Source organism: Pezoporus occidentalis, unplaced genomic scaffold, assembly GCF_034315485.1.
Source record: "Pezoporus occidentalis ecotype Australia unplaced genomic scaffold, CSIRO_AGI_Poc_V1 ctg12, whole genome shotgun sequence".
In the NCBI taxonomy this organism is placed as follows: domain Eukaryota; kingdom Metazoa; phylum Chordata; class Aves; order Psittaciformes; family Psittacidae; genus Pezoporus; species Pezoporus occidentalis.
In genome coordinates, this window is record NW_026912994.1 from 3,175,636 (window position 1) to 3,196,778 (window position 21,143).

The 21,143-nt window shown below is 37.8% G+C and overlaps 1 protein-coding gene and 1 long non-coding RNA gene across 3 annotated transcripts in view; both read left to right on the forward strand.

The window, feature by feature from the left end:
• Positions 1-21,143, forward strand: part of DPP10 (dipeptidyl peptidase like 10) — a 568,807-nt gene that overhangs the window by 57,132 nt on the left and 490,532 nt on the right. The gene's annotated exons all lie outside the window — the stretch shown is intronic.
• Positions 1-21,143, forward strand: part of LOC134157400 (uncharacterized) — a 51,625-nt gene that overhangs the window by 21,848 nt on the left and 8,634 nt on the right. The window contains exon 2 of one of the 2 annotated variants that reach the window (XR_009962313.1): positions 20,853-20,930. The exons of the other annotated variant lie outside the window; for it this stretch is intronic. This is a non-coding gene — a long non-coding RNA (uncharacterized LOC134157400). The remainder of the gene's footprint in view (positions 1-20,852; positions 20,931-21,143) is intronic. 2 annotated transcript variants of the gene reach the window in all.

A 21,143-nucleotide genomic window follows, 5' to 3' on the forward strand; every position in this document is an offset into this window, starting at 1 on the left:
AACTGGAGAAAGAACATTGGGTGGAACTGAAGAAAGAGCATGAAGATAATTTCTGAGGACTGTAAATTTGGAAATAGGAGGATGCTTAAGACAAGATAAAGAATGTGTAGTCAAGGGGAAGTGGAAGTGAGATTGTAACGAGTAGTGATAGCAAAGAACTATGTTTAGAAATAATTATTCAAGCAAAGGTGGGTGGACAGTAATGTGGTTGGCTGAAAGAGTGTGTGATCAATAAAATTGTTTTGTGAAGGAAAAGTACCAAAAGAACTAACTGCTACTAACCGCTAAGCAGAATACCATAAAATCCTGTAAACTCACTCAATAAGGGATTTCTTTTGTAGCCAGAAACAGAGTCTATGCCTCAGTTGCCACAAGATCAAGCCTGGCAAAGGGTGCTATTCCATATAAAGGATGTCCTGTGTGCAGTAGGGACCTTAGGCATGTTTATCCCTAATAACACTATGATAATAAATAAACAAGGATTGCGTTCCTGAAGGTCAAAGCATGCTTTTCAACCAAGCTGCGATGACAAAGTAAATTTTTGGAACCCAGGTGAAACAATAGCTGCTTCATTTTTAGCTCCTGGCGTAGCTAGTGCTCAAGCTTTGGCAACATTGAATAAGTTAGGATGTTGGCTTGCTAAGCAAACTAATGCTACAGCATCTGCTCTCTCTGCATTGCTCACTGATGTTGACTCTATAAGACATGCGACTTTGCAAAATAGAGCAGCAATCGATTTTCTCCTCTTAGCTTATGGACATGGGTGCAAAATTTTGGAAGGAATGTGTTGCATGAATTTGTCAGGCCATTCAGAATCCATACATGAAAGTATCTGTAAATTAAAAGACAGTGTAATGAAGTTAAGGGAGGATGATAAAGACTGGTTATCATCACTCTTCTCTGATTGGGGCATAACTGGGTGGCTATTAACTTTGGTTGAGGGAGGATTGATCATTTTGCTTGCTCTCTTTGCCATTATATGTGTTGTACCTTGCTTACTACAATGTATGCAGTGAATGTCATCCCAAGCTTTTGAAAGACGTGTATACTGCATTGCAAAAACAAGAAGGGGGAATTGTGGGGGGTTGGAATGTATCAAAGCTGGCAACTAAGAGTGACCATGGGAAGGAGGAACTTTAGTAGGCAATTAAGAGTGTCCTGTCCCTCACTGGTACTTGGAAGATGTTGGAACTGGAAAGAAGATGTTGATAAGAAAATCAGATAGACCTTTCACCTGATGTAACCGCAAGGCAAACACAGATGTGCTTGGCTAATTGCTTGGAAGCGTATAAATATCGTGTAATCTGTTCAACAAATGATCCAGCTTGCACTCTACCTCTGGGTCCGTGCCTCCATCCTCACAAGGAGGACTTTGGTTAAAAAGGAAAGGCCTATGGGAAATTGGAGGTGATAGTGTTTGAACTTCTCTGATTTAGTTGCTGCATTCCTGGCAGTAATAGACTTATCTCCAAAGTATCCTCTGGGGACATAGGTTCAAAGCATGGATCTTGTACTGTTTTCTAAAGTGGCTTCTTGTGCCTGAACAGTAAATTTAATGGCAGAGGTTAGGAGGTTAGTAGTTATAAAGTCAAGATGCAATTCAAGATGAGATGTGTGAAGGTGTAGTGCGAGTAAGTCCGGCTGTAGCTAATGCTTCTGGTAGTGCCTTTCTGAGGAAGTGATGCGGTGGTAGGTATTTACAGTGGGAAGAGGGTGAAACTGGCATCCATATGGGACACTTGTGAGCAGTGGCTGTGGCCTGATTGTGGGACTGAGCACCCACCAGCAGCCTGATGTGTGCCTTTGGGGTGCCCTGGAAGTGTGCCAGGGTGCCTGCTTGGTGCTGCAACCCCAGCTTTGTGAGCCAGGTGTGCAGCAGTGGGGTTCCTTCAAGAATGCATTTCCAGCCCAAGCTGAAACACTGGTGTACACTTACCTCTTAGCTGTAACACAGAAAGTTTACCTTTTGACCTCTTCTTGTTCTCCACCTCCTTTCCTCCCCTTGCATCCCTGTTGAAATTGGGACTTTGGCCTTATCAGTGGCTCTAGAAGATCAGGGTAAGGAAATAATGTTTTTTGTTTCTCCACTTTGTGAATCCCTTTGCTTCTAAGTAATCAGTCAGAGGGGGTACTCAATTGAGTAATGGTTTGCTGATGTGTAGGAACACAGTTTATATTCATGCCTCTATATAGAATATAGATAGATTTGGAAAATTAACTTAAGATTTTACTACAGCAAATATTTACTGAAATATTGAGAAGTATTAACATAAAGAGCTATATTAATCTGTATAATCATTGCTTTTACAAGATGAACCTCTATAAAAATGTATATTCTAATAATTTACTGAATTCTTAGAATATAAATTGACTAAAAAGTCCTTGGGCAAAAATAAAAATTATTCTTGTCATTAATTTTTGACCTTACGTAAAATTAGCGCCTGAGCATCTGCTTTATTCTGAGGGATTAGAGCTGCATGACAAAGCCTTGGAAGTAAAGGAATTTGACATCAGTTTTGGATGATGTCCTGCACAGCCACTGCAAATGCAGCTCTTATGATTAATTCTGATTTCTTAAACTCTTTCAAATTCTTCAGTGACAGGAGTTTAGAAAGAAGTACACAACCAGCTGTAGAATTTTACTTCACATACAGACTGTGTTTCAGGTCATAATAGGCCAGGTCTTGCCTTCAAGAGGGGGAAGCCATGGAAAGGTTTGTGTTTTCATTGAATGAAGTAATATCAGAAAATCAAGAATCTCTATCCCAGTGTCTTTTAGGTGGGTTCACCTGGTAGGTTTCCTCCCCACCAGAAAGCTGCTGCTTTGTGTAGAGCCACTAATGGGCTAGCTGGAGAAAAAAGCTTGCTGTTATGCCTTTTTTAAACCACTAAGTAGCTTATTAAGCCAACAAAAACGTTAAAGGACTGTCATTAACAGTGACCATGTACGCAAGGAAAATAGGAGGTCAAATTAATAAGGCCTGATTTAAGACAGTGCTTGCAGTTCAGTAAAATGCCTGTAAGAGCTAAAAATATTCCCCACCTCCACAGTGAAAAGAGGGCATGGAGGTTTTGCCTTGATGTTTGGGGGCTGTGGTGGCTCTCCAGTGTGGCTTGCTGTGCAGCAGCATCCTGTACCTGTGCTATACAGGAACACCTCTTCTTCCTCAGTGAATTTTCTTGTAGAAGCACATAGTAGAAGTATATACACCACAGTATATGCATGCTAGATTTTTGCCAGGCTTGGTGGCTTTGGGATAAGCCCCACCTCATGTGAGAGTGGCATGATCACAGAAACTGTGAAGGAGCATAGAAAGAATTACTTCTTATCCAGTAGTAAGAATAAAAGACAAGTTACAATTTCTCAAAGGTATAAAATGTCTTTATTTCGTTATTGAGATTCTGCTTACCCTTCTGCCTTGGCTGCTAATTAGACATTCAACATGTATTCTCAGAAGTAAATGGTTTTCGAAAAGTGAGGAAAATCTGACAACTGTGGTACTTCACTATTATATTGTCAATATTTAATATAGAATAGATAGTATATACTATACTATATAATATTATTAACTATTATAAGTTCATTGGACTAAACTTGTTCTTATGATTTCAGTTTTGACATACAGAAAACGTGACTATTTCCTCAGCTTGCTATAAATCTGGGCAGGACTTGGGGTCATGTACCTCTATATTCCAAATGGTTTTAAAATCTCCCTCACACCTCCATTTTGCCAGAGAAAGGTGAGCTTTGCTAGTTTCTACACAGTCCTCTGACAAAACAGATTGGGAAGGATGTTGGGCAGAAGCATGTGTGTGTCTTTGTGCTTCTACCATATTCTCAGTCCCTGTGCAGTAGTGGAAAAGGTGCTCACAGGTGTGTATGGTCACAGGACTTGGTGTTACTTTAACAGTATAAACCCTTCCTGTTAGATAGCAAAAAAGGTCTGAGTAGGCATGGCTGTCATCCTCTGACTGCTTCTCCTGCACTTTCCTAAGTAGAAATCCAGTCCCATGAAGACCAAAGTGATCTGTAGACCTTTATTTCAGGTAATGCCAAACGGCTCTATCTTGTACTTATTTATCCAGATGCTTATAAGGGAAACTACTTAAATTATCTTGACTGTTCAGGAAAATGTGTTCTGTTCAGAAATGACATCTTTACACACACTTTGGCACCTGCTGCATGGGATGACAAATGCTCTGTGAACACAATTCCAGGAGGCAATAGCAGAGAATCATGACATTAGGAAATATGTTTTAATTTTTTTAGCTAGTCTAAGATGTAATTGTATGAGTCAAGTAATGTTAGGCCAGCCAAAAGCAAGAAATCCCCTAGCGTGTTTATGATGATTTTATGTTGAGGAGACGCTGAAGGTTAGCTATTGCTAAAGCAAACATATACATATATATTTTTTAGCTGATAGGATCCGTTTAGATGGATTTGTTTGTGGAAAGCGATGTTACTTTAAATGATACTTGAACAAAATTGCATGGGAATGAAAAATCTTGTTACCCACGCTTAAGACTCAGATAATGTTTAATAATTTTAAATTGCCAATAAGTTCATAATTGCTTGAATTTTAAGGATATAAGATTATTTTAATCTGCTATAATGACAGAAGGTAGCTTAACATTTATAGGGCCTCAATCATTCTGATATATGAGGAAAATGCTTTTGATCCATTTGATTTTTCTTTTTTCTTTTTTTTTAAACTTTGTGATGGAGCTTGGCTTGGCTGATTCATTTTGGTTCTCATGTTTTGTGTGGAGAGAATTGTCATGATAAATTGATATATTATGAGTTTGAGTGGTTACTTCCTGTTCTGTATAATTATCAGGCTACAGTTTCAATGAAAGATGCTGGGAAATGAAACTTTTCACTTCAGACAAACATCAACCCTGTCTGGCAAGAAAAATGGATCTTTATTTTCAACATATTACTGTGGATCAAGGTCAACAGAGGGAGGGCAACTGTTTGCAAGGATAAGATGGATTTGAAAAAATGCCTATCTAAATAAAATTGTGAAAGAAAATTCTAATGACAAATAAATGTACATGTGATGTTTGAGGAACCTGATTAAGAAAGCTGGTTTTAATTCATATCTGGTAGGGAAATGATTAACGATTTATAAAAGGCACCCAAATGTAGTGGTAGCCATTACATTTTTGATCATAGAGAAAAGAGGTATCTGATCAGTAAAGAAATGGGTAGGCTTTTAGAGGGATGCACAAGAGACTGAGTGTCTTTCAGAGGGGGGATCTTTACAGTCTAGGTTCTCACAAATAAAGGTATCACCTGTGCAATCTCACAGTGCTCATGGAAGTTGCTCTGATGCTGCTTTCAGGGTTTGATGCAGGATGTGCAGACGGTATGCTTTAAAGAGCACACACGTTTTTACCAGGTTGAGAGGTGGTTGTGGGGAAACATGGTACAAATGGAGCAAGTGGGAATACCAGGACTCAGTCTGCTGTCTGTAAATGGAAGTCAGCCAATAACAAATGAAAGTTTGTGTTTGTCACTTGTTTGTTTGCAAGTGCTTGGATAACAATGAAAACATTTTGGAGAACTTGACTTTTCTTACGGACACTTTGGTCTTATTACCGTAGCAGGTCTAGTGATAGCACATGAACTGAGTTTACTGTGAGCAGTAAGAACAGTTTCCTCTGGTAGTGAAAAGCAAAATGTATTATCTTCAATGAAAGAAATTCCTAAGTATGAAAGAAATTCCTGAGTATGAAAGAAATATCAGGAAGTGTTCATGAGGATTAATTCAGAAATAATAAAATTAACATTTTGGATTAGTTTAGGAAGTCATGTATGATTTTTACATTTTAGCTTCATGTTTCTAATTTTCAGCTCATTTCTAAGATGACTTGTGTTGTAATGTCAATTGGTTATTATGTTTCATTAAAAGCAGAAGAAATAGCAGACCAGGTAACAGCTTTGCCAGTGCTTACTTCACTGTTTGGTATAAGTCCTGTTAGTTATAAGTGGTTTGTCTCTTGCTATGCTTTAGGGAAAAGTTTTATTTTCTGCAGAATTGTGCCAAGACTTGCAGGAGTTGATGCTCACCTTTCCTATGTTAAGAACTATTACAAAAGATGGATAAAATATAAAGTTTGTAAAGAAGAGTTTTTCAAATGTTATCTTGTGAATTAAGATATGGCGAAATTCTGTACTATAAAATTAATTTTGGGAAAATGTATTCATCTATCAATTTATGAGGACTGAGAAGTTCTGTGCTGAGCTCCACCAGTTGGGCTATGGTGAATGGGAGTGGGCTGTCAGTGTCTGGCATTATCTAGTCATTTCCCTATAGATCTTAATTTTAAACTACCTCCAGATTTTATTGCAGCTCAAAAAAGTCTTTTCAATTTGTCTCCTTGTTCTTTTAAAGCATATTTAGAGCAAATCCAGTAGCACAAAAATAATGTTTTTTTTCTTTTCAATTTTTCTTACAATTATCACAGCAACCACATGGGCAGGGAGGAATGTCATTTCTCAATTTGGCTTTTCATTTTTCTAAGGCTTGGATATAGAAAAAAACCTGGAAAATAAAATATCTTTGGTAGTATTCTGTTTGCTTAAAGGACCATCTGTTCTGTGGAGCATACATCTATGCAAACAGGGAGAGATGAGTGGTGAAGTGTTTAAGATGGCATGTGAAATTAACATTTTTATTAGTGACCGATATGTAGAAACATCAAAAACTCTTTACTCATTAGTTCTGTTGACTTATGTATAAGTTTTATATGTGTGAAGGAAGAAGGTTTAATGTGGTGCCTGAGACACAGCTGCTACAGTGGAGTTTCTTCTCTTTTTACAGGATTAACAGCTGTGTTGCCATGTAGTAAATCTTCATTTGGGACTTGAAAATCAAGTTTCATGTTTTAAAAAATCTAACTTTGAGAACTTAGTGATTTGCACCACAGAACTGCTTACAGTTTTCCAGCAATAGATGGTCAAGAAAAACCCATAAGCAGAATAGCTATTTATAATCATATTTATTTAGCAGCCCCAGATCTGGGCTGTAGAGATAACCAAGCATTCCATTAAAAATGACACCCAAGGGGTCTGTTCTGCTGGGATTCTGTAGCCTGAGGATGAGTTTCAATGTCAATTTCTTCATCTATAGTAAAGAGTGAACCTATGATGCAGCATTGCAGCAGGACCATTTCCTCTGCTCCTTCCAACAGAAGATGGGAAATTTGTTGAAGATTTGGTTGTGATTCCTATATGTCCAAAACAGGTTGGGGGTAAGGACAAAATGACTGATGTGCATCACAGCTACTATGTCCATGTGCAGAACTTATGCCTGATCTTAAAGCTACTCCTATACTTTAATTTTAAAAATAGATGGAACAGGAAACTCCACACTGGAATGTGGAATATGAGGTCATTGTCTTATGGTGTGATGTTCCAGTAAACTGAAATTTATGACAACTATTCTATTACAGGATAAAAAGAACAACTACAATATCTGTACTGTATCTCTAGTACTGCAGGTGAAGCTTAAGGCTACAATATCAATATGGAATTATAAAAATATTTTACAAGAAACAGTTATGAAACAATTAATACAGGGATTTGGTTGAACTTCATTTTGAGTAAACTAAATGAGGCATATCATATTTAAACCTTATGATAGTATAAAATAAATATTAAGACAAGAGTTTGTTTAAAAAAATTACAATTACATAAAACCCAGAAAAAAAAACCCCATAACTGCACTTCTTTCAAGGGCAATGTAAGAACTGGGGAAAATTGCCATTGCAGAACTTGCTAATGTGATGCATGTTTTGATAGAAAAGTACAGAAAGTAATTTTTCAACTTCAAACTATGTTTTTGAGGTTTGTGTTTTTTTTTTTTTGTTAGGTTTTGTAGTAAATAACAATGTTCTGTGACTTTGGTAGTAGAGCTGAGTGACTAATCTGAAGTTTGTTAGTATTAATGTCTATTTTTACAGGAATTCAATTATGTAGGACTTCTGTTTTTGGGGAACATACTTATAGATTATTTTACATAAATATATGTTATCTCCATATTCTCTAATTTTGAGGAAATGAAGCAACAAACTGCAATGAAAGAGAAATGGCTATACTGGAAATATGATCAGAAATAAGCTCGCTGCATACTGAGGAACGCATTTTCTGCAGCCTTTGTAGGAGATGTGAGAGAGAGGGATTTAAAGGATGGCAATTATGTGTGTTTTCAAATGTAAATTAAGGTCATCGTAGACTTCGATGCTGCTTTTTCTCAAGTTGAGTGCTTCTTTTGAACTTCAGACTTTGGGCCTCATTTCACATAAGTTCACCAGAATTTGAATGTTAAAGGTCTGATATTGCAGGTCTACCTCAGTGGTTATTTTGCTTCATTCTGTGGCTTATATCGTACTCCAAATATCCCATATCTTAATACTAGTATTCTGCAGGGTTTCTCTGAAGTGTGCACTTCTTTCTTTCTCCACTAGGGTGTACAAACAGACTGTGCAACTCGAGGAGACGGGATAAACATCATCTTAGTTCTGCATAAATTTCAGCGGTAACAAGCCAGCCAAAATTAATCATTATTCTCTAAAACAAGCAAGCAGATGGAAATTTGTTAATTTTTTTTTTAAGCAGAAATTGCTCAAACAAAATCTAGAAAACATCTCATTTCAGAGTAAATTAAAAGCATATATATATATATATATCAGTCTCTACAGCCCCTGGAAACTTATTGTAAATGTTACCATGCATTTCAAATATCTTGAAAGTTACCATCTATTATGGTGATATTAAAGGACCGAGAGCATCATTCCAATAAATCTCATACAAATCTATTTTGAATGGATCCCTCAAAAGTTGAGTAGGATGTTTAAAAGGTAGATACCTACCATACATACAGGAGTAGCAGTCTTTATTCCTTCACTGGAGTTAACCTGAATATTTTCACGATAAACAGGATAGGAACCATAGCTAGAATGCATAAAAGCAAAATCCTCAGAAGTGACTGCTGATTTGCTGACTTGAATTTTTATTTCCCCAGATTGTTACCTTTAAAGGCTTATTTAGCAAAGGATCTTTATTTTACAGTTTGATTTGAACGACTATTTGCTTCAGCATATGCTAGGGAAGTGGTAACCTGCTGCATGCTCAGTTCCCCCTTTCTTCATTCAGGTAAGCTGTGCCTCCTGGTTGTCTTCCCCATGCTCTCATACCTGCTAACTTTACTTGGGAGCTTGTAGACAGTCTGCTTATGCTGGAAAAACCTATTTACTACTCCTGTTTATCACCCAGATCCCAGTACTTAAGTACCACATGTGAAGTGTAACTGCCTTGGGCAGGGAAGTTGAGATGTGTGCTGTAAGTTACTCAGGAAAAGAGATGAGGCGGGGAATTAGCTGATACAGAAGTGGTCTGCTGGAGTAGGAATGCAAGTGCAGCTTAGTGCTGGTCAGTTCAGCCTTAAGCTATTTCTCTGCTTGAGTTGGAAGGATGGTTTTTCTTCTAAGGACCTGCGTTTTCTGTGCTCTTTGCCTAGATATCTGTGCTCTTTGCCTAGATATACTGTGTGTTTTGTTGGTTGTTGTTTTTGTTTTATTATTTTACTGTGTGGTTTGCTTTGTTTTGTTCTTCCTCTCCTGATGTATCATTTTATGCATCTAGACAGAGAACTTTAATGAACTAAGGTTATCTGTCTTTTCTGTTGTGTGGCCTAATGAATTGCATTCTAATTCAACACCAGTGTGTGGCCCAAAACACTTGAAAGCAATTTAGGGAAAAGAATACTGAAACACAACGCATCTACTTTTCTGGTAGAAAATTTGTAATTACTTTACATGAAGACACTTGAACATTAAGGTCGGGCTTCAGGATTTGAGAAGGAATAGGAGTTCAGAGTGCAGTGTGATGGTTCTGTTTGCCCATCTTTCAGAATTTATTATTGGCTCATTTTAAGCTGTTAACAGATATTTCAGCTGAAAAAGTAAGTTAAGATGATACAAAGAGCATAAATAAAATTGTGATAAATGCCAATTAACATTGTTTTATTTCCCAGCTGAAAGGAATAGCTTGTGCTTATTTGGAGGAGAGCTTAGGTGAAGGGCAGTTGGTTAAATAAAGTGGTGAAGGAGTTGGGAAAGAAGTGAAATAGTAATTCTGAAACTTTTTTTTTTGTGTTGGTATTTTGGGAAGGTGCTTGGAGAGGACAAAGGTGAAGTATTATATTTTATTTGAATCCAGTTATTACATTTTCAGAGCAGATGTATCTTCATTGCACATACAGCTGGGGCTATTGGGAAACTTACGTGTAGGCTAGGCTGTGCTGCTGACCAGCCTGTTAATAATTTGGAGTGGAAGGAGTGCAGGTGAGAGTGGACTGTTGGGCTTCATTCCAGACTCTGACAGAGAAGCTGAGATGATGCAGGGTTTTATGTATTATTGAAACAAATTTATTGTATCTTTCAGATTTTTATGGTTTTCTTCAGCATGCCAGCAATTTTTCCTCAACCAGGGGAAAATGTTGGCAGGCAGAGAAGGGAGGCTGTGTATAGCCCCTGGGTTATGGTGAGCAGTGCTCCTTGAGCAGTGATGAGTATATACCTGACGGGTGAAATGAAACCTGTTAAAAACAGCATGTCACTTTCTCAGTGCACCCTTAGTTATTGCTCAGCCCTACCAAGACAGTGGCTCCTCTTCTGGGGCAGTGCCTTTGGCTGCTGTTGTAGAAACATGTTCTCACAGATACCAAGGACAGCTTAACAAACAGTAACATGTATATTACTTCATGTTATATTGGATGATTATGGGTTCAGTTTTCCATCTGAAGACTGGTCCACAATGTCACAAGTCCTTTCTGGCTCTCCACCATTGCTGTGCGGGGGAGAGGCAGCAATAGGGTGCTGGTGCTGCTCAATCTCTATGGCTGTGATAAGCGGATAGACTCCACAACTCGTTTAAAGTTGTAAAGTAGGTATGCTTTATCCAGCACTGGGGCGCATGGGGGATCGCTCCTCCAAAGACATGCATGCTTCAGTCTCGTTTCCCTCTACATTTATCCTCTAAAGTTATACATATGCATGAGGTTACACGACAGGCCTATACATATTCATGTCCTATCGCCCTTTGCGCTTGCGCAGTGCCTCCTGGTGGTCGCAGAGAGGGTCTGAAGATGAAGTAAATGAGTCTTCTTTGAGCCTGAACTTTTCACCCTAGTCGTTGCACGTGCTTCCTGGTGACTTGGTCATTTTCCAAGCCACATAGGCAGTTTCAGCCGGTCTGGACGTCCAAAGAACAGGAACCAAGTCACGGTTCCTTCCTCTTATCAATAGCCATGTTCTTACATTCTGTTCTAGCACACATGGCAAGTACAATAAGCATGAACAAGCAGTAACATTGTTAGGCAAGGAGCTTAACCTACCCCCTTGTACGTTGCTTAACCCTTTGCATCAGCTGTCTGCGGAGCCTTTATTGATTGGGGGGGGGGGGGGTAATAGCTGTTAAGCTGGAAATCATTAAGTGTATTGTAGAGACTCATAGAATGGTTTTGGTTGGAAGTTGCCAACCATGAGCTGGATGACATTCCACTAGAACCTGTTGCTCAAAGCCCTGTCCAACCTGGCCTTGAGCCAGAGGCAGCCGCAGCGTCTCTGAGCAACCTGTTCCTGTGCCTCACCATCCTTACAGCAAAGGATTTCTTCCTAATATCTAATTTAAATCTACCTTCTTTCAGTTTAAAGCCATTCCCCCTTGTCCTATTGCTACTTGCTTTTATAAAAGGTCTGTTTCCTGCTTTCTTGTAGGCCCGTGTCAGAAAACAAATCTTGAATTCTATATGCTAAAATACATAGTTGAAGTCTGATTTTGTACATGGGCCACAGCAAACTGTTTTACATAGATATAGGGAAGATACATGGGTTTCAGAAAAACTGGTAATTTGCTTGGATGGTCATCATATTAGCAACTCTAAGGGGACGTAAAAGACCTGTGATACCAAGATGGTTTTCCTCACCCCTTTCTAATTCATCTTTATGACTTTAGGTGGTTTTGTGTTTTTGCAGTGCATCATAAGAAATTAAACATGAAAGTCTTGACTAAATTTGGGGTAAGGTCAAAGGCTCTGTTTTTTCAGCAATACATTTTTTTATAAATGTAATTTATAGAAAAATAGGCTGAAGCTTTCCTTCAATGAAAATAGAAGATTGATTCATAGTAAAATATTGAAATGAAATCTACTCTCACTTCTTTCTCAAGATAATGTTTCCAAGTTCTAGTAGCATACAGCTTATTACTAAATTACAACTGAACATGAAGGCAGCTGTGTGTAGTGCATTCTACTTGTGAATGCATGAGTGCATGTATGATGTGTTTCTTTTTTTTTTTCAACAGAACGCTAGGTGATTTGCCACATTCTTCTTTTTTTGAGATATGCTTGTATGCAGAGTTTAATGGTCACAGTAATGTATTTTTGATTAATACTGTCCATCTATGACCATCATAGTAAACATTGGTAAGAAAATGTCAGCTCCATAAAAGTGATGGAGTAGCTGTGCTTCTTCCAAGGATGCAGTGCAAGATAGATGTGGCCTGTTGCTGCGAATCTGGAAGACTAAGGTTGAGATGGCCCAAAATCAAGTCAAAAGTCCTTTGAGTTAGCTGAAAACAAGTACCTGGGAATTCAGACACTGGTAAATCTGAGCAAATGACATCTTCTTTTTATGTGCTGGTGCCTACAGAAACTGGCTTTGGATACACTGTTCTAACACTGTGTCTTACTGTTGTGTTTCTTGGCATGATGGAACATGATTCAGAGAAAACTCCAGGAACAAACTCGCCAACAAAGTTTTCAAGTTGACAAGCAGGTATTCTTTATTGCGGCGCCGGGAGACACGGGAGATAGCTTCTCCTAACATGTGTCCCTGTATTGCTACACAAGCCATCCTTATATAGTTCCTGGGCATAAATACATATTCACGAAGCTATGTATGGATTACATTATTTTCCAGAAGGCTCCCCGCATGTGTGCAGAATTGTGGTGGTGGTCTCTGAGGGTTGTTTACTTCTTTCAACAATCTTCATCACTTCTGGCAGCCTTTAAAGCATGCAGTAGATGCTTATACCAGATTAATTGGTTCGTTAACACCACAGATATAACAATCCTCCTGTCCTTCTGCTTATCAGTTAGTTTAACTGCAGCCCATCCTGGACACCTGCCATTCCCAGATACTCCTTATCCTTGCATCCTGTTCTTCTAGCCTGTTTTTCCTACATTCATTTTGTACTAAGGTCATAGGGCCTAAAACTGCATCAACTATAATGGTTTATCTTGTACGAGAATTCTCAGTATGTTCTCTAGCTGTACTCTTTTTTTTCTGTGTATCATGCACCTCAGTAATTTTCCATTGCTACTGTTACAAAGCCATCAAACTTAACATTACTTAAAACTGATTCTAAAGGTTTATATATTCCATTTTGTAATTTTGTGCCCCGCCCTGTTGTCTCAAACATAATGTTAGTTTTTTGCTTACATGTGTGTGAGTTACCTCCAAGAGACAGAGAACTTGTTCTTGGAGGCTGATTTTTTTATTTTTTTTCTTAATATTTTTTTCCTGGTGGCTGATGTGTACCCAGTGTCACTTGCAAGAAGCTTTCCAATATAATACAGTAATAGGAATTAGAAATTGGAGACTTTATTGGGAAATGTAGTCCATTTCTTTGATGGCTGAATTCTATTATGTGCCTAAACTTAAGGCAGCTACACTTCTTTTTATCACCATGGTAATTTTTTTTATTATATGCAGGGGGGTTGGAACTAGATGATCTTAAGGTCCTTTCCAGCCCTAACTATTCTATGATTCTGGTCATATTAGGAGGGAGTGAGAATTTTGATATACTTGCACTCCTTAATTATTTCAAAGGTGTGGAAAATTCAGCACTTTTGGAGTTTTGCATAGAAATTCTTGTAAATGAGAATTATCCTTCCACTTCCTGAAAGTGCTGTTAACTAAATGTTCATAATGTTAACAGGTTCTCAAATCACCTGTAGACCTTAGCTTGAACAGCTCTTTTCTTCTTTAGGAGTCTTATCTGTCAGTGGAATGAGCTGTCTCAAAGGCCATGTTTATTGCCCTACTTTTCCCTTATGCCCACTCTTCTTCCCAACACAGATATTCTTGGTTCCAAATTACCAACTAGCAGTGAGGATGAGGTAGTGGACAATAAACAGGCTTTGTACTATCTTTCACTGAATTGGTAAGATAATGCGAAAATATTTAACATTACAGGATACCAAAGTGATCAGGTCTCCATTGCTGATTCTCAAGCGCTGGTTGGTCACCGTGCAAGGGATAGCCTTTTTCTGACAGCCTAGAAACATCTCTGCCTAAGCTATTACAGGCATCTCTAAGAGGTTTGTACTATTCTGTACATAGGCTGACATATTGACAATGGCTGATTGGTCTCCTATTAGGAGAGTCCTACTTTTTTCTTAATTAAGATAGTTTCTTGATAATGCTTTCCAGATGTGGCCTTCCACTCTTTTTCTTTGATTGCCCTTCATGATAGTGTTTTTTGATTATTGTTCTCAGGTGTGGTTTCCTGATTGCTTTTCTTTACTCACACAGTATGCAAGAAGCAGTAAGGTTGCATGAATAGGTCATGTATACTTTTTTGTTTAATTAATTTAGAATTCATATTATAATGCCATGTTATTAAAATAACAAATATATAAAAATAGTTTAATTTGTTATTTAGGTGATCATGGCATTGTTTGCAATATTAATTTTTTTCTACTTAAGTTCATTTTCTTCAGCGTAGAACAATACCTGAACCTAAATGTTTATTATAATGTAAGCAAAGGTGTTGAGAGCCTAAAAATAAGGTCATGACATTAATTACCAGAGAAATGTCTTTATTTCCCGTCTGCTGTCAGAATGTCAGAATTGCAGGTGTTAGCTCTGGTTAACATGGCCAGGTTCTGTGGATTATGTTGTTAGTTTTTGTCAAATTTTTGTAGGATATCAGGTTAAAAAAATATAGTGTGGATAAGAGGGAAGTGTGATATGAGAGCTCGCAGAATGTCTGACCATATATAAAGAGTGAATAGGTAGTTTATATGAGAAATGATTATTCAGAAGATGTTTCTGGATTTGTCAAACTAGTAAAATAAATCCTTTGCAGATGTATAATTCATCATACCTCTAAAAGTATGTTATCTTTTGCTATTGCCTGTGAAATAGGTAATTTGAAGCCCTGGGGGCATGATCAGGAGAATATCACTTTATTACTACTTATTCTAGTAGCAAAAGAAGAAGGCTGCTTCAGATTCATTTTTATTTGCCAACAGGTCAAGCAAGAAATATGTTTTTGCTTTTTGTTACCTAAATTTTGGATGAGAAGTTATTTCATTGCTAAGCACTAATAAGTGTTACAGCATTGATAAATATGCTTAAGGCTGAGGATCACAGCAAGGAAACTCCTTTCCTAACAAATAGTGCACAGAAACATGGATACAGATGCAGAACATGGATTTTCTCATGCTGTTACATAGAGTGTGACTGCATGAGTCAGGGTCCTGCCTGGGACATTAGCATGCTCTCAAGTCCTTAGCCCCATCCCCAGATTTCTGTGGCAGCAGATAAGATCTGAGTACAGGTCCAGCCAGATAGAATTTTAGATGTAAGACATTTTCTACTAATATCCTGAAATAAAAAAAAAAAATTGTTTGGGAGATCCCTGGTGCTCTGGTGATCAAAAAAAAAAAAAAGAATTACTTTTTAATATTTTAAAAAGTATGTTTAGAAGGTGTTGTTGAGTGTCAGCACTTGCAAATACTCACTAGTCTCAGAACAGGGCTCAACCAAATGACTGAAGTTTTTGGAAAAGATAGGAAGTCTTTTGTATAGACAACAAGTAGATAAAATATTTTGAGTTCACAAAGTGGCTAGGCTGTTACAGATTTACAAAGCATCTCAGAGAAACTTAGATTGTGAATGTATTGCAAGACTGGGAAGAAATGGGAATCATTCAAGGACAGTGTTTAAAACCCCCCACAACTCACCACCCCTGTTTGACTAGCCCATATGAATGGCCACAGTATAGCCTGGATTAATCTCCCCAAATTTCAAGAAGCTATTTGAGGTGACTACGTTAGGACCCACAGCTTTCCTGTATGCTTGAAACCCAGAGGTCCACTTTCTCTGAAAGTGTATTGTGTGCTCTGTGGGAAGAAACCGTAAGCAATTTGCTTCCTAATTCACTTGCTTTAGAGATAAGGTTAGGCCTTGTCCCATAGCAGTTGAAGGCCATCTGCAGAATGCCCTTCAACACCAGCATTCTCCTCATGGTGCTGTTGGGAAGTGAGTTGCAGCTTGTTGATTCTCTGCATCATCACAGGTTTCCAAATGGGTGCCTGTGCTAATGACAATGGTGCCTTCCTGCTTCCTTATGCTGGTTTAAATGGCTCATGTCTCTCCTCCCCATGCCCAATGTGCTGTACTTTTCCCAGGTAATCCTGGGAGCAGCTGTGGCTCCAGGGAATGGATGGGATATACTTTCTTCTAGTAGAAATCTCTATGAATTTGCTGTGTCACTGTGCCTGTGTTGTGTTATTTTGTGCTGAGAATGACCACACGCTATCTTGCTGTAACTGTAGTAGGATTTATTGGAAGCTTTTGGCTTCAGTGTTGCCCCTTTCAGTGCCAATTGGATGGTCTTGTGGATTTATTTACATATGATAAGCATTTTGTCCTGGTATTATTTAACTTACGCTCTGAATTGAAAGAACAGGTGTTGAAATATGTCTACTTTTATATCAGTATCTCAAAGGAATATGTTCGTTAATTCAGCAGTGAATAGGCTTAATAAACTGCCAGTGCTCAGAATCTAATTGAACTTGCTCAATTGGAAAAAAAAAATGGATGGTTAAAAAAAAAATAAATTGAGATATAATACTGAAAAATTAAGCTTTCAGAAATAAATTTTAAGCTAGATAGCAAAGAATATTTTTTCTTATTCCCATTATTACTTAAAAAGGAAATTAGATTTAAATGGGTTACAAAATGATCTGAATGTGAAAAGACTGCTGCTGTGGCTGTGGGAAGGGAGCAGCAGGGATAGTCTTAAAGTGTGTATGTAGCTTATGTTGAACTGCACAAATTGCATTTGTGCTGAAGTTGTTCTTGATCATCTTACTTTAGTACAAAGCACCTTTTTGTGGATTTTTTTGTTTGTTCGTTTATTTTTTACACTCACCTTTTTTGTAAATAGCAGGAATATACTGGTAGGATTATACTCAGTAGACTGTTATAAAGTTCTTGCTTAATATCTATGCACAAAAAGTCAGAATATGCAGGGTTTGATTTTTTTTTTTAATTGGTTTAAATGCTTTTAATAGCATTGCCTAATTGATATATTAATTGTATTCATGGCATGCTAATTTTATTGGAGAGAAAAAAAATTGTAATAGAGCACTTCTGGATTTCTTGTCAGCAGAAAATAAATGACCTAAATTGATCTTGTGCTAAGAACAGTACAACTGAAAACTAGGTTTCATTTTATTAATGGAATTACTGATTTTGATACATAGTTAGACACAGTATTTGTATATGAATTTTAAGTTATGTTAATAAATATGAGTATGAAGAATTGCATTTTTTAGTTAAAATTGGACAGGCAATAAAGGAATCCCCTGTAACAGTTCTAGTAGCTTGACAAATTAGTGCAGCATAGTTAGCAGTTTGTAAATGGCACACCATTTCTGTTGAAGGCTGCCACTGAAAGTACTGTGACTCAGCTGGTGGTGTTCCTCAGCATCTTGTCAGAGGCACAGAGTGACATTAACAAATGTAGGAATGCACTCGGCCTCTTGAAAATTTCTGCTATCATCCTAACAAATGCTTTATACACATGCCTGACTTTAAGAATACGAGTGGTTCCCTTAAACATTTCTTTTGTAATACTTTGCTAGGTTAACAAATCTACATGCTGCTCCAAATGTGCCTTATGTTAAAATACTGATTTTTTTTTAAATTTTTTTATTTTTTAGTGTGGATTGACAATTACTAGTCTTGATAATGACAGAAGGCACAGATTAATAGCAATATAGGGTAAGCCTTTGTGATAATGAACCTCTGAACTAGTGCAACAAGCCATTAATAACATTTTGCTGTCATTGTTTGAGAATAGATTTGAGCCTCTGCTTTGGAGGACAGACATTTAAATAATTCCATGCCTAAGTCCTTGTGGATGTTGCATAATATAATATGTAAGTTGGTATGTACTAGATAGGACGCATGGAGGGTTCTTGCTATATTCAGCAGTGGTAGAAGACTGCGTCCAGTTGTGAGCATCACATTTCCTGAAAGAGAAGGTAATGAAGAATTCTGATGAGGCCAACAACTACGAGTTTTGCAAGCCATGAAGTGAAGCAAGACACATCTCCAGTCCTAAGACATGTAACATGGAAAAGAAATAAGATGCATACTGTGTATGCGGATGTGACGGAGGGTAATGAGATTAATTTTAGGTGTGGGATACTTAGATTTGATGGCCTGAAAAACTTTGTCAGCAAAGAGGATAGTAAAGCAGGCTGTGTAAACTCTGCCACTATGGACTGTTAGAAACCGCATGGATATGACAGCAGGGCTTGGACTAAGTGGCCGCTCTCACACAGCTATATTGCCAAGGGAATATCTGTAGATTAGATATGATCTCAGCAGACAGTACAGAGTTAGAGGCCACTGAATACACCACTGTTCAGTGTATCCTTTGGGTTTCTAAATTGTCTCTGCTGTTCAGTGCATAGGTGTCACAGCTGTGTTAGTGAGAAAATTCTAGGAAGAAGAGGCTATCCCTGTCAGAATGTGCTACGGCTGCAAATGCTTTTACATTTGCCAAGCAGCTGAGCAACAGCATGAAGTTTTATATAATGATTGCAGAGATCTGGCTGCTTTAATAAAACAATGTGCACACAAATGAGTCAGGCTTGTGAAAAGTCAATGAATTGCCAACCCATTCAAAAGATCCAAGTATTTTTTTCCCTCAGTTCTGTGTCACTTCAGAGGGTGGCTCTATCTCATGTCAGGAATCCTGACATGTACTTGAACCTTCAGGTGGTTGAGTGCTCTTATCTCCTGTGCTCTACTGTTAGCAGCACCTTTTAAAATCTGGTTTCCCACTGATAGGTGTAACTGTGCATGGATAAGATCCCTACTAGTGAGTGCTTTTAACGAAGATACCTATGTACTATAAAAGAATCTGAGTAGAGCAAACATGGTCAAATCTGAATTTGTTTTTGGTGAAAATCCTGTTTGACTGTTCTTCTGACAGTTGTTAGCACTTAGTTAGATGAGTTCCATGTGGATGATGATATTTGCTGTGGTTTCAGAGGAAAGGAGACACTTCATCTCCTTAAGATTTAACCTGAAATCTACCTGAATGCTACAGTATTGAGGGATGCCTTGGTATTTTATTTCCTGGTTACAAGAAAGCTGCTGGCTTAGTACTGCTTTTGTCAGGTCTGTGATAAGGCTTGTATATTTATATAAATGTAAGAGTTCTTCCTGTTTAAGAGTTGTTTTTTTTTTTTTAACGGTAACTGCATTTAAATATAATTATGATAACTAACTAGTGAAAGCAAATTTTGTGTTTCAGTCTCTCTGGAAACAAGTCATGATTCCCATGAAAGGCTCATGTTGGATGGTGTCCTGGTTTTGGCTGGGGTAGTATTGTGGGTTTTCTTTTTGAATTTTTTTTTTCCCCTCAGTGGAAAGGCCTGACCTGAAGTTTTAGGTTTAGGAGCGTGGCACTGTTCTGCATTGGCTTGAGCCTGCTCTCACTGAAGATGCTGGAAGCAGAAGCAGCCCAGGGCTGCTGCTTTTCAAAAGATCCCAAACTTCAGGCTTGTCCATGCTGTGTTTTGGAGTGCAGTGCATAGATTTCTGAGCTAGCTATTAATACAACTTTCGAGTCGAAATCAGTCAGAGTGAAGCTGTGACTGAGCTCCTAAATCCTGCTGAGAGGTGGGCTAATACCTTAAGCGTAATACTAAGAAAAAACATAGTTATATAGCCTTCAGGTCTTGAGCTAATAACACAGTACTGGACTGAGTTGCATGGTCATACTGTAATAAGTGGAACTCCTGTTGGGATGTTTGCACTGTGCTTTATTGCATCTTGTAAATTCCCCTTTATTCTTTTCTGCTTGAAGATGTTCTAAATTTTTAGGACTTTGTTTTCTAATATCTGGGGAGTTTGTCTGCCAAAAAGAAAAGCCGCGTTAAAATGTAATTGTAGCTCCTTCACTTCTCTTTGGACTAGGAAAAACTAAATGCAAAATTAAAAACCAAGTAGTCATCTTTTTTTGAGAAATATGTTTTATTTAACAATAATGTTTGGAATATTTGGTCTTAATGTGAACTGTAACTGTTATTTACAATCTCATCTGGTGCTGTTTTTCTTAATAGCTGCTCATTACAGACAGCTAGTGTGTGATGTATATTATGATACAGACTTTAAAATACACACACAGGCATTTCATGTTGCAGTTATTCTGTAGCCTCTGTATTTGGTTATCATTAGTTTCATGTTTTTGTAATAGCAAAACCTTATAGCTGCATAAAAAAAAAATAATTGTAAAATGGACCTCAAAGGGTAACATGAACTGCAGTTTGTGAATTGGGGATAATGACAAACTCAACTCATGGTGAATTTGGAGATGAGCAAGTTGCTCGCTTGTAGGTAAGTATTTAATCTTTGGGTATCAAACAATTTAGAGGTGGCTAACAATTTATTGAAAGGAAGGCGTTAAGCTATCAAGATTGTTAGTCTGTTTCTTGGCAGGTTATAATTTTGCTGGTGATACAGTACCTTAGGGTTGCTGCAGTAGAAACAAATGATAGTTGGAGCCTTGGACTTCATTTGTGAGAGCAGTGAAGAGTGTGGGTGTGCAGGTTTGTGTCCTCGCTCAGCTACAGATACAATTCTTGAGTTTATGATTGTGTAAACTCAGTGCATGCTAGTTCTACAGCTGCCTACTGGAAGTGAACATACTGACTGAATCCTTAATTTTTGTCCTCTTGCCAAATACCTATATTGGTAAGAGTGGGAAAAGGAAAGAATCTGCAGGTTCTGTGTCTCTTTAAGTGCTGCTGGTTCTTTTATTT